This window comes from Tursiops truncatus, chromosome 8 (assembly GCF_011762595.2).
Source record: "Tursiops truncatus isolate mTurTru1 chromosome 8, mTurTru1.mat.Y, whole genome shotgun sequence".
In the NCBI taxonomy this organism is placed as follows: domain Eukaryota; kingdom Metazoa; phylum Chordata; class Mammalia; order Artiodactyla; family Delphinidae; genus Tursiops; species Tursiops truncatus.
In genome coordinates this window covers 30,821,411-30,835,827 of record NC_047041.1, presented here as the reverse complement: position 1 = coordinate 30,835,827, position 14,417 = coordinate 30,821,411, and the positions used below count along the sequence as shown (strand labels likewise).

Here is a 14,417-nt window from a genome sequence, read left to right as displayed (position 1 = left end):
CATTGGCAGGTGGATTCTTAACCACTGCGCCAACAGGGAAGTCTCTAAAAGAATCATCTTTAATGGATATGGGTTCAGTCAGAGATTCTAAAACTGTGGTCCAGCACCAACAGCAGCATCTCATAATTTGTTAGATGTGCAAACTCTGTGGCTCCACCTCAGATCTACTGAATCAAGAGTCTTTGTGGTTGGGCTTCCCTCAGCCTGCGCGTCCGGAGCCTGTGCTCCGCAACGGGAGAGACCACAAGAGTGAGAGGCCCGCGTGCCGAAAAAAAAAAAAAGAATCTTTGTGGTTGAAGCCTAGCAAGCTGTGGTTTGACAAGCCCTGCAGGTGATTCTGATGCACCTACTAGGCTAAGTCAGTCTTGATAATTAACATCAAATCTGACTAGGATCCCTTCTTATAAAGGAAACAAAGCACAGCTGGGAAGGGCAGCTTCTTTTGCCCTCTCTCGTCTCCTCCCCTTCCTGAATGTGGACAGTGGGCAGGGATACAGAGAATCAGTTCCTGGTGTTGGGGACAGACAAAATCAGGCAACAGAGGTTCCTTGAGACGAAGCATCAACTAGAAGGTGAGAAAAGTGAGTTGTATAAAACAAAATTACCTTGCTTCTGGTTACTGTTAGTTTGTCTTTCCCTGTAGTTTGAATTAAGCCTTTAATCAAAGTTCCAACCTCATCTCTGCCCCTTGCTTGAATAAAAATTAGACCAGGACCATATTATGTGGAACAAACCCACCTGTGTTCACCTTGATGGTAATGGGGGTTATCCAGAAAACCTTCAAAGAAGTGGAATTGGAGTGAGAACTGGCCTCTGCACCTGGAGACTCCCCTCCCCTCTTTGGCAGGTTCTGAGTTTGCTCCTATTAATGAAAGAGGCTTCATTATAGTTCATACAAATGTCTGTGGGTACCATAGGGTTAACCAACTACATCTCCTCTTCTAATACAATCTTGCACTCATATTTTTGCTACTTGCAAAAAAGTCTGTAAAGTACAAAATAACAAAAATAAACTATTTTAACCCAGAACACATAAGTAGCCTTTATTAATGATTTTGTTAATATTTTTGTATACTTTTTTTTAAATTTTGTGTTCCATTGGAGAAAATTTTATTAAGAAAATTAGCCAACAAAATTTACTGGGATTGACTGGTAAGATTGCTTTTATATATATTGAAAGAAGGATTGAGGGGAAGAGAAAGAAAAGATCCACATGGTGTGAAATCAGTTTCAGTGTTGATATCCTTCTTGGGAAAAATTCAGAAGCAAATCTTCTAGGGATGAGATGATGTTTTCAAATGTATTTCACATATCACAGCAATTTCTGTATATTTTTGAAAACCTCTGAGTGTGTGTGAGCTTACAGGCACACATGCAAATGAGAAGGGGAGAGAAGAAAGTCAGATATTCCCACCCTTCTGAAAGACTTTAATCTTTGAGGGGATCTTGTCTCTGGAGAAAAATAGCAAGAAAAAGAGGCCATGTTTTTCAAGGATAAATGAAATTCAGAAATTTTTTTTCTCTTTTATCTGCTTTTTCTTTTTTTTTTTTTTAATTGTGAGAAGCTGGTTTCAGGTAAGTGATAGGCTAAGCAGGGGTGATTATTGATGAAAGATTTCGTATAATGGCTTTGAAAGGAATAGTACAGTTTTTTTTTTACTGTTATCGTTCACTGAATTGGTTTGTATAAAGGAGGAAATTCATCCAATTTGTTCTTGTGGTTATTCCTTCCCTGTTTCTGTGAGTTTATTACTTATTTCAAGGAACAGAGGGGAGAAGAGCCCCACTTAGAACCTTTGACACCAGGAGGCTTCTTAAATGTCTGTTTTCATGTAAACCCAGGATGGGGCTTGTGGGCATTCCCACCTAGGAATATTGTACTCATGCTGCAGTGGCCAAATCTCCAAAAGAATGAGGAATGGGGAGAAGCTATGAGAAGCTCTGCTCTGTGTAATAGTAAGGTGCTTGTTCTCAGTGCTAGAATGGGGGCTGTGATGCAGAGCTCCCTAATCTAAGGGAGCTGTATTCAGAGACAATTGGCAGGCTATGGCATGATCAAGCAAAAGGAAACTTGAGTCCTGGTTGTGGGCTGATTGGGTCTCCGGGGGAAAAGAGGATCCCAGGACTCATGAACTCACTTCTTCGTGCTTTACTATGCCTAGAGTCCTCACACAGCTTCAGTATGTCTCCCATCTCTTTGTGGCTCCACTAGGAGCCTAAAGGGATCCTGATGTCATCTACCTCTAAGGGCAGCTGAGACCCTCTGGCTCTGAGAAACTCTTATTAAAAGCCACACCAAGGTTCAAGAGCGTGGTGGAGCAGTCTAGGGATTCATTTTAGGAGGTGTGGGAGCATGAAAAAGCGTTTTACTGCTACCCTACAAATTGAGAACTAAATGAAAGAAGGTCCAACTAACTAAAGCCCACCTCCTTGATTGTGAGTTCCTTAGCTGAGACCTTTGGCCATTTCCTACTGTGTCTTTTAAGCCAGGTTGAAGAGCTCCAAGTAGAGATACTTGAGATCTGTTACTATCGTGGGTCATGATATGGAGAGTGGGGGTGGGACTTAGAATGCTGAGTGTGAAAAACAGATGAAATCTCCACTCTGGGTTATATACAGATATGTCTGTTTTCCTACATCATTCTTCTACAACAAATTTCAAAGTTTTGAAAATCTTTTAAATGTTTTCCCTGTTTCATCAACTACTGTCTCACATTTGGGTTTTCTCTCTCTCTCTCTTGCTCGATTTTTATTACCTTTGCTTCAATTCCTGTATTTTTGCTTTTCTCGTGAGTGAGCTCCCTCTCTCTCTTGTTGTCATTTTGTTCGTGTACTCAATAATAGTAGTAATTAAAACTTCTGCAAGGCACTGATCCAATTACCCCCCCTTTGAGATAGGTACCTAGTTTGTTTTGCAAATGGGAGCATGGCCGCATCTCATCTCAAGTTGACCAGGGCTAGTGAACAATGGGTCTGAGAATCAAACTCAGCAGTTTAGCTTCAGGGCCTGTGCTCTTAACCACAGGCCACAGTGCTCTCCACTGTCTTTTTCACTTTGGGTGTTCAGAAACAGCAGAAGCTTCATGCCAACTCCTTGAAATGGGATTTTCTACCACCGAGAATAATTTTGAAATGTGCAGGAAGTTTTGCCTGTTGCCTCCCATATCCGTATCTCATATTGTCTACAACCCTGCTGAAATTCCCCAAGGATTATCTCTCTTTTGGATTTGTTGGCACATCTATTAAAGTAAGGACAGTTTACTTTGGTCCAGGCACTGTTTGAACCTCTTTTTCTCTATATCTGCCCGCAGGGTCACAGTAACCCTTTTATGCTAATTTCTCTACAAATGCATCTCTTCTTTTGCACTGCTTTCTCTAAGTTCCTCTCTACTCCTGATGTCTCTATTGTTCTAATCTCATCTCTGATCCTTTACCTGGACTTTACTTTCCTCTTCCTCTCTTCCTATTACATAATCCCAAATACCCCTTGTCCTGTTAGGCATGACCTCCTCACATGTTTGTGGAATCAGTCAGGACAGGAGAACCTTCACCCCAGCTTCTGGAAATGAGGCCACATCACAGGAACGTGACTGAACATTCTGGAAAACTTCTTTTGCCACTTCCTCCCTTTGATCCTACATCTTTATTGCTGGGTCTCAGGTAAGAACAAGCAGCAGCCATTTCTCACTCTGGGATATTTAGATGATCAACACATCTTTTGTTATGAAAGTGAAGAGCAAGGGCAGAGCCCTGGAGTGTGGGTAGAGATATTCCAGACTTTTGTACTGAGATCCGGGCCAGACAGAGGACTGAAGGAGAAGGAGAAAGATGTCAGAGTGATTTTGTCAGACATCATGGTTCAGTAGGGCCAGAGGAGAGGTGCATATAAGAAGACAGTCAAAAGCCTGTGGCAAGGACAGGGCCTGTTCCTTTATAGCAGAATGGTAATATAGACACTAGATTTTTGCAAAGAGATGCCATGTCTCAGAGCCAGCATCAGAAACTTCCACAATCCAGAAGAGTGGGAGGCCACAAGAACTAGGCTGACTGTCCCTTCAGAGTATGGGAGGCACGGGGACTGTGAGAATAGAACAATTTCTGTCTGAGAGTGGGGGCAAGTTTCAGTCTCTTCGGGCCACACTTACTGGTAAGGTCCAGTGGATGACTCAGCTATGGGTTTTTAACATCTGTCTATTAAAGGCAGGATATGCCACCCTCTACTCAGAAATACTCCCATGGACAGAAGTCCACAAGGCCCATATTAATAAGACTTTCAGTGAAATATGGAGACATCAGAAGGGGTTTCCTGCAGAGGAGAGGTACTGACCTTCTTCACCACTCAGTCCTAGAATCACCAAGTCTTTTCCTGGTGCTCTATGAGGAGATGAACATCTCTCCCACTCAGTATTGTGCATATCTGTGTCAACACTCTTTTACTATGTTGTATTCAGAGTAATTGTCCAGTTGTCCTTGAAGGGCCCCACAACAGAAGAAATATTTACTGTGCCAATTTTCCAGAGAACTAGAGATGCATTTAATAGAAATGTGGAGCTTGAAGTGTGGAGCTATCTCATTGAATCCACTATATCCAGGGCCCTCACTCTCTGGATGCAGATCCCTGAGATCAGCTTCTTAGGAAGAGCGGATATAGCGGGTTTTATTCCTCCCCTCCTTACCCCCAAATAGACTCAACAATATATCCCATCCCTCATTCTCTTCCTACAATGTAACTTCAATACTGCTCCCCGTCGAAAGTGTTCCGTCCCTTTGAACACGGGTAGGGTTGTGGCAATAACAGATAAGACACTCTGTGTTGCACAAAAGGTAGAATAACTTCCATCTGACAGTAATGGGATCCTCGCTCTAGGAAGCAAACTACTATGCTGTGAGGAAGCCCCCAAGCAACTACATGAAGAGGTTATATGAAGATATTCTGGGCAACAGCCCCAGCTGAGGTAACTCAGAGAGCGTCAACTGCCAGACTCGTGAGTGAGGTCTTCTGTGTTTCCAGTACATGTTCAGTTACCAAGAGAATGACCACTAGGTGGGTCTACAGACCCAACAGACTCACTATGCTCTGGGATTTTCCAGAGCTGCATTTCTTACCTGATTCTCATTAGTTCCCAGTCTAACATGAGGTGAGGGTTATGCTTCAGGTCTCCAGGTATCAATGAAATCTCATACCCTGTGTGAAATCTAAATGTATGCATCTTCCCATTTTCCTAATGAACAGTCACTTGAGTTATTAGCCATAGGTCCCTTTGGATTAGGACTGGGTAATCATTACAGTATATAATACTGTGTCACGGTGTCACAGGGAACTTACGCCTAGGGATGTGGTCACCTCATCAATCAAGGAGTTCGAAGTCTGAAAATTGTCTCAGTCCTGGGAACTGGAAAAAAGGATCATTACATTAATTGGAGAAAACAACCCTCTGCCTCCTGATCACACTTTCTTGATTTCTTTTGATTATATCTTAAAGCAGTATTCTTGGCTTCTCTTGTATCTGTTCTGCCCCCGGGGATCCTATTCATTTTATTAACCATCTCTGCAATTCCATGTGGGCCAAGCCATCTTGGTTCCTGCTCAATCCTTGCTGGCCATTACAAAAATGCAGTCTGCTGGCATCTGGCAGTTAAATGCCCTATCATCTGAGTGATATCAGTAGCCAAGCTCTGTAAGCACTTTTATCATCATCCCAATCCTGGAGAGGATAGCTACCACTGAACTTCTTTCTGATGCTAGATCCCTCTCACCAGCACATTTGTGATAACCTTGGTGAATAGCGTATTCTCTTTATTGACAAACACAATGCTATGGTTGACCTTCTGACCTCATTATATATCCACTCCAAGATACAAATGCCCTTTTGCCTTTTTTTTTTTTTAGTGGTACGCGGGCCTCTCACTGTTGTGGCCTCTCCCGTTGCGCAGCACAGGCTCCGGACGCGCAGGCTCAGCGGCCATGGCTCACGGGCCCAGCCGCTTCGCGGCATGTGGGATCGTCCCGAACCGGGACACGAACCCGTGTCCCCTGTATCGGTAGGCGGACTCTCAACCACTGTGCCACCAGGGAAGCCTCTTTTGCCTTTTAATCCCGTCCTGTCCCATCTTACAGAGCAATTCATGCATTTCATTGTTACTAAGCCTGGGCCATTGCTTTTTCCAGGCTTGTAGGAGCCTGCAAGCAACAAATGTTCTAATCTTCTAATATCCTTCCAGAGTGTTATATCCCATATCCTGAGAAGGTGCTCCCAGACCAATAAACTCTCTCTTATCCTGTTTTATGTTCTAGCCGCCTTGATCAGGCACCCTCAAAATCCAGTCCTAAGGGGACTCTCACAATTTCTTCAAGTACATGCTGGATAATTCTCCCAGCTTCTTTAGGATATAGTATCTTAATTCTCAGGCTAAATGTCTTCACGGTTAGGCTTTGCTGAGACTTAAGGAAGCCAGGAGAGGAGGTGGGGCAAATTTTGAGGGGGTTCCCTATTGACTCGTAGGGGAGAAACCTCTGCAGTGTCTCCCTTCATAGTAGTTCCAGGTTTAATAGGAAGAGTGAGACATTTCTGTGATCTTTGTGGATCCAGAGAAGTCTTGTCTTCTGTCTTGTCAGGCTTTTCAGTTCATTTGGATAAATATCTCGGAGTGAAATTGCTGAGCTGTGTGATGATTCTTCGTTTAGTTTCATAAAAACAAAACAAACAAACAAAAATCAACTGCCAAATTGTCTCCCAGAGTGACTGTACCATTGTTCACTCCCACCAGCAGTAAAGGAGAGTTCTTGTTGCTCTGCATCCTTACCAGCATTTGATGTTGTCAGTTTTTAAAAATTTTATTTTAGCCATTCTAACAGACATATAGCAATATGTCATTGTGGTTTTAATTCCAATGCCTAATGCTTGAGCACATTTTCATATGCTCATTTGCCATCTAAATATGTTCTTTAGTGAAGTTTATATCTTTTGTCCATGTAAAAAATTGGGTTGTTTGCTTTCTAATTTTTGAGTTTTAAGTGTTCATTTTATATTCTGAATATGAGTTCCTTATCAGTTGTTTGCAAATATTTTCTCAGAGTGTGGATTGGTTTACATTCTTATATCTTTCAGAGAGTGAAAGTTTTAAATTTTGATAAAGTCAAATTTATATTTCTTTCATGGGTTGTACTTTTGGTGTTTTATCTAAGGCTGTTCTTTCTCCATTGAAGTGCCATTACACTTGTAAAAAATCAGCTGACTATATTTCTGCAGGTCTCCTCTTCACTTTCTGTTTAGTTCTAACGATCAGTATGTCTATCCTTTTCTCCATGCTGTGTTGTTGTAATACTGTGGAATTCCACTAAGTTTTAAAATCAAGTAACGTGAGTATTCTGATTTTATTTTTTAGGATTGTTTTGGCTATTCTCTTTGTTTGGTATACCATAACAAATTTTAAAAACATCTTGTGGATACCTACAAAATTTTTCTAGAGTTTTGTTAGAGATTACACTGAATTGATAGATCATATATAGGAAGATTACCACCTTATCAGTATTAAATTGTTCAATGTATGAACATGATATGTTTCTCCGTTTATCTAGATCTTTCTTTTCTTTCATCAATGTTCTGTAGCTGTTGCCATGCTGATCCTGCACATATTTTGTTAAAAATGATAACTAGTTAATTCACTTTCTTAAAACTTAAAATTATGTGTTCAGACATAATTGACAAAGAATAAACTCCACATACTTAAAATGTACAATTTGACAAACTTTTGATATATGTAAACACTTACAAAGCTGCCATCACAGTCAAGACAACGAACATATCGATACATTACCTGCAAAAGTTTCCTTTGCCTCTTTAATTTATCTTCTTTTTGTAGTATAAAAACACTTAACATGACATCTACCCATTTAACACATTTTTAATTATATAATACTTTATTGTTAAGTATAGTTATAATGTTGTATATCAGACCTCTAGAACTTATTGCATTTTGTTAATTCACTTTTTCAAGTTATTATAAATATGAGGTTCAAAAAAATTAAAATACAAGTTTTTCATTACTTGTATATGGGAATGAAATCAACTTTTATATATTGACCTTTTATTCTCTGACCTTGTTAAACTTACTTATTACTTCCAGGATTTTTTTAGTAGATACTTTGGAATTTTCTACACTCACAGTCATGTCATCTATGAATACATATAGTTAAAAATATACCTCTTTAAATAAACTTCATCCACCTTCAGTAATACTATATTACTTTTCATGTAATGTAAAATCCTTATAATATTTCCAATTCCTCTTTTCCATTTCTTGTGTCATCGTTGTCATGAGTTTCATAAACACATACATTGTTAAACTATTGCTTTAAACAGTAAGTTATCTTTAAAAAAATTAAAATATAAGAGCATATGTATTGTCTTTATTGAATTTCCAGTGTTCTTCATTTTGTAGATCAGTTTTCTTCCCAGCATCATATGCTTTTGTCTGAAGAACTTCGCTGTGTATTTCTTACAGATTAGGCCTGACGGCACTGAATTCTCTCAAGTTGTCTTTTTTTTGAAAATTCTAATATTTATTTTACTGTTGAAGTATATTTTCACTGGATATAGAATTGTGGGTTGACAGTTGTTTTCTTTCAGCAATCTAAAGATGTCACTTCCCTGTCTTCTTGCTTGCATGGTTTCTGATAAGGTTTCTGCCATAATTTTTATCTTTATTCTTCTGTATATAATCTTCATTTTTCTTTTTTCTATTTCGGTGGCTCCCTTCAAGAATTTCTCTTTGTTATTGGTTTTTATTCAGTTTGAATATGACTTGCCTGAGTGTGTTTTTTGTTTGCTTATTCATTTTGTATTTTTCTGTTTCATATTCTCTGAAAATCGTGGATCTTTTTTTTTTAATTTACCTTATTTTATTTATTTTTTTCATTCCTTACTTATGTTGTTTTTTTTTTTAACATCTTTATTGGGGGTATCATTGCTTTACAATGGTGTGTTAGTTTCTGCTCTATAACAAAGTGAATCAGTTATACATATACATATGTTCCCATATCTCTCCCCTCTTTACTTATGTTTAATCATGGGGATTTAAGGAGTGAAATCCAGAGGAAGTCATTTCTTCAGCCCCTTGCATCAATTTACAGGAGGTTTATCAGCAATAGAAGACCTATTATATCTGCTTTACCTCAGGTTGTTTGAAGGTTAAGGACCATATCTGTTCTTTTTTTCTTTCCCGTTATTTTTATATTATTAAAAAAAATTTTTTAACCTCTTTATTGGAGTATAATTGCTTTACAATGGTGTGTTAGTTTCTGCTTTATAACAAAGTGAATCACTTTTATACATATACATATGTTCCCATATCTCTTCCCTCTTGCGTCTCCCTCCCTCCCACCCTCATTATCCCACCCCTCTAGATGGTCACAAACAACTGAGCTGATCTCCTTGTGCTATGCGGCTGCTTCCCACTAGCTATCTATTTTACGTTTGGTACTGTATATATGTCCATGCAACTCTCTCACTTTGTCACAGCTTACCCTTCCCCCTCCCCATATCCTCAAGTCCATTCTCTAGTAGGTCTGTGTCTTTATTCCTGTCTTACCCCTAGGTTCTTCATGACCTTTTTTTTTTTTCCTTAGATTCCATATACATGTGTTAGCATACGGTATTTGATCTTCTCTTTCTGATTTACTTCATTCTGTATGACAGACTCTAGGTCCACCCACCTCACTACAAATATATCAATTTCGTTTCTTTTTATGGCTGAGTAATAGTCCATTGTATATATATGCCACATCTTCTTTATCCATTCATCCGATGATGGACAATTAGGTTGCTTCCATGTCTTGGCTATTGTAAATAGCCCTGCAATGAATATTTTGGTACATGACTCTTTTTGAATTATGGTTTTCTCAGGGTATATGCCCAGTAGCGGGATCGCTGGGTCGTATGGTAGTTCTATTTTTAGTTTTTTAAGGAACCTCCATACTGTTCTCCAGAGTGGCTGTATCAATTTACATTCCCACCAACAGTGCAAGAATGTTCCCTTTTCTCCACACCCTCTCCAGCATTTATTGTTTCTAGATTTTTTGATGATGGCCATTCTGACCGGTGAGAGATGATGCTCATTGTAGTTTTGATTTGTATTTCTCTAATGATTAATGATGTGGAACATTCTTTCACGTGTTCGTTGGCAATTTGTATATCTTCTTTGGAGAAATGTCTATTTAGGTCTTCTGCCCATTTTTGGATTGGGTTCTTTGTTTTTTTTTGTTATTGAGCTGCATGAGCTGCTTGTAAATCTTGGAGATTAATCCTTTGTCAGTTGCTTCATTTGCAAATATTTTCTCCCATTCTGAGGGTTGTCTTTTTGTCTTGTTTATGGTTTCCTTTGCTGTGCAAAAGCTTTTAAGTTTCATTAGGTCCCATTTGTTTATTTTTGTTTTTATTTCCATGTCTCTAGGAGGTGGGTCAAAAAGGATCTTGCTGTGATTTATGTCATAGAGTGTTCTGCCTATGTTTTCCTCTAAGAGTTTGATAGTGTCTGACCTTACATTTAGGTCTTTAATCCATTTTGAGTTTATTTTTGTGTATGGTGTTAGGGAGTGTTCTAATTTCATTCTTTTACATGTAGCTGTCCAGTTTTCCCAGAACCACTTATTGAAGTGGCTGTCTTTTCTCCACTGTATATTCTTGCCTCTTTTATCAAAGATAAGGTGACCATATGTGCATGGGTTTATCTCTGGGCTTTCTATCCTGTTCCATTGATCTATCTTTCTGTTTTTGTGCCAGTACCATACTGTATTGATTACTGTAGCTTTGTAGTATAGTCTGAAGTCAGGGAGCCTGATTCCTCCAGCTCCATTTTTTGTTCTCAAGATTGCTGTGGCTATTCAGGGTCTTTTGTGTTTCCATACAAGTTGTGAAGTTTTTTTTTTTCTATTTCTGTGAAAAATGCCAGTGGTAGTTTGATCGGGATTGCATTGAATCTGTAGATTGCTTTGGGTAGTAGAGTCATTTTCACAATGCTGATTCTTCCAATCCAAGAACATGGTATATCTCTCCATCTATTTGTATCATCTTTAATTTGTTTTATCAGAGTCTTATAATTTTCTGCATACAGGTCTTTTATCTCCTTAGGTAGGTTTATTCCTAGATATTTTATTCTTTGTGTTGCAATGGTAAATGGGATTGTTTTCTTAATTTCACTTTCAGATTTTTCATCATTAATGTATAGGAATGCAAGAGATTTCTGTGCATAAATTTTGTATCCTACTACTTTACCAAATTCATTGATTAGCTATAGTAGTTTGCTGGTAGCATCCTAGGATTCTCTATGTAGAGTATCATGTCATCTGCAAACAGTGACAGTTTCACGTCTTCTTTTCCATTTTAGATTCCTTTTATTTCTTTTTCTTCTTTGATTGCTGTGGCTAAAACTTCCAAAACTATGTTGAATAAGAGTGGTGAGAGTGGGCAACCTTGTCTTGTTCCTGATCTTAGTGGAAATGGTTTCAGTTTTTCACCATTGAGGATGATGTTGGCTGTAGGTTTGTCATATATGGCCTTTATTATGTTGAGGCAAGTTCCCTCTATGCCTGCTTTCTGCAGGGTTTTTATTATAAATGGGTGTTGAATTTTGTCAAAAGCTTTCTCTGCATCTATTGAGATAATCATATGGTTTCTCTCCTTCAGCTTGTTAATATGGTGTATCATATTGATTGATTTGTGTATATTGAAGAATCCTTGCATTCCTGGGTTAAACCCCACTTGACCATGGTGTATGATCCTTTTAATGTGCTGTTGGATTCTGTTTGCTAGTATATTGTTGAGGATTTTTGCATCTATGTTCATCAGTGATATTGGCCTGTAGTTTTCTTTCTTTGTGACATCTCTGTCTGGTTTTGGTATCAAGGTGATAGTGGCCTCGTAGAATGAGTTTGTGAGTGTTCCTCCCTCTGCTATATTTTGGAAGAGTTGAGAAGGTTAGGTGTTAACTCTTCTCTAAATGTTTGATAGAATTCGCCTGTGAAGCCATCTGGTCCTGGGCTTTTGTTTGTTGGAAGATTTTTAACCACAGTTTCAATTTCAGTGCTTGTGATTGGTCTGTTCATATTTTCTGTTTCTTTCTGGTTCAGTCTCAGCATGTTGTGCATTTATAAGAATTTGTCCATTTCTTCCAGGTTGTTCATTTTATTGGCATAGGGTTACTTGTAGTACTCTCTCATGATGCTTTGTTTTTCTGCAGTGTCAGTTGTTACTTCTCCTTTTTCATTTCTAATTTTATGGATTTGAGTCTTCTCCCTTTTTTTCTTGATGAGTCTAGCTAATTGTTTATCAATTTTGTTTATTTTCTCAAAGAACCAGCTTTTAGTTTTATGGATGTTTGCTATCGTTTTCTTCATTTCTTTTTCATTTATTTCTGATCTGATCTTTATGATTTCTTTCCTTCTGCTAACTTTGGGTTTTTTTTGTTCTTCTTTCTCTAATTGCTTTAGGTGCAAGGTTAGGTTGTTTATTTGAGTTGTTTCCTGTTTCTTAAGGTAGGATTGTATTGCTATAAACTTCCCTCTTAGAACTGCTTTTGCTGCATTCCATAGGTTTTGGGTCATCGTGTCTCCATTGTCATTTGTTTCTAGGTATTTTTTGATTTCCTCTTTGATCACTTCAGTGATCACTTGGTTATTAAGTAGTGCATACAAACCTCCATGTGTTTGTATTTTTTACAGATCTTTTCCTGTAATTGATATCTAGTCTCATAGTGATGTGGTCAGAAAAGATACTTGATATGATTTCAGTTTTCTTAAATTTACCAAGGCTTGGTTTGTGACCCAAGATATGATCTATCCTGGAGAATGTTCCATGAGGACTTGAGAAAAATGTATATTCTGTTGTTTTGGATGGAATTTCTTATAAATATCAATTAAGTCCATCTTGTTTAATGTATCATTTAAAGCTTGTGTTTCCTTATTTATTTTCATTTTGGATGCTCTGTCCATTGGTGAAAGTTGGGTGTTAATGTCCCCTACTATGATTGTGTTACTGTCGATTTCCCGTTTTATGGCTGTTAGTATTTGCCTTATGTATTGTGGTGCTCCTATGTTGGCTGCATAAATATTTACAGTTGTTATGTCTCCTTCTAGGACAGATCCCTTGATCATTATGTAGTGTCCTTCTTTGTCTCCTGTAATAGTCTTTATTTTAAAGTCAATTTTGTCTGATATGAGAATTGCTACTCCAGCTTTCTTTTGATTTCCATTTGCATGGAATATCTTTTTCCATCCCCTCACTTTCAGTCTGTATGTGTCCCTAGGTCTGAAGTGGGTCTCTTGTAGACAGCATATTTATGGGTCTGGTTTTTGTATCCATTCAGCCAGTCTGTGTCTTTTGGTGGGAGCATTTAATCCCTTTACATTTAAGGCAGTTATCAATATGTATGTTCCTATTCCCATTTTCTTAATTGTTTCGGGTTTGTTATTGTAGGTCTTTTCCTTCTCTTATGTTTCTTGCCTAGAGAAGTTTCTTTAGCATTTGTTGTAAAGCTGGTTTGGTGGTGCTGAACTCTCTCAGCTTTTGCTTGTCTGTAAAGCTTTTAATTTCTCCATCAAATCTGAATGAGATCCTTGCTGGGTAGAGTAATCTTGGGTGTAGGTTTTTCTCCTTCATCACTTTAAATATATCCTGCCAGTCCCTTCTGGCTTGCAGAGTTTCTGCTGAATGATCAGCTGTTAGCCTTATGGGAATTCCTTTGTGTGTTATTTGCTGTTTTTCCCTTGCTGCTTTTAATATGTTTTCTTTGTATTTAATTTTTGATAGTTTGATTAATATGAGTCTTGTCATGTTTCTCCTTGGATTTATCCTGTATGGAACTCTCTGTGCTTCCTGGACTTGATTAACTATTTCCTTTCCCATATTAGGGAAGTTTTTAACTATAATCTCTTCAAATATATTCTCAGTAACTTTCTTTTTCCCTTCTTCTCCTGGGACCCCTATAATTTGAATGTTGGTGTGTTTAATGTTGTCCCAGAGGTCTCAGAGACTGTCCTCAGTTCTTTTCATTATATTTTCTTTTTTTTTTTTTTTTTTGCGGCATGCGGGCCCCTCACTGCCGTGGCCTCTCCCGCTGCGGAGCACAGGCTCCAGACACGCAGGCCCAGCGGCCATGGCTCAGGGGCCCAGCCGCTCTGCGGCACATGGGATCACCCATACCGGGGCATGAACCTGCACCCCCTGCATCGGCAGGCGGACTCCCAACCACTGCGCCACCAGGGAAGCCCCTCTGTTTTCTTTATTGTGCTCTGCAGTAGTTATTTCCACTATTTTATCTTCCAGATCACTTATCCTTTCTTTTGCCTCAGTTATTCTGCTATTAATCCCTCCTAGAGTATTTTTAATTTCATTTATTGTGTTGGTCATCGTTGCTTATTT

The 14,417-nt window shown here is 38.7% G+C and overlaps 1 pseudogene; it reads left to right on the top strand.

Annotated features, from left to right (window-relative positions):
- The window catches only part of LOC109552305 (lysine-specific demethylase 4D-like), a 359,102-nt pseudogene that overhangs the window by 24,072 nt on the left and 320,613 nt on the right, over nucleotides 1–14,417 (top strand).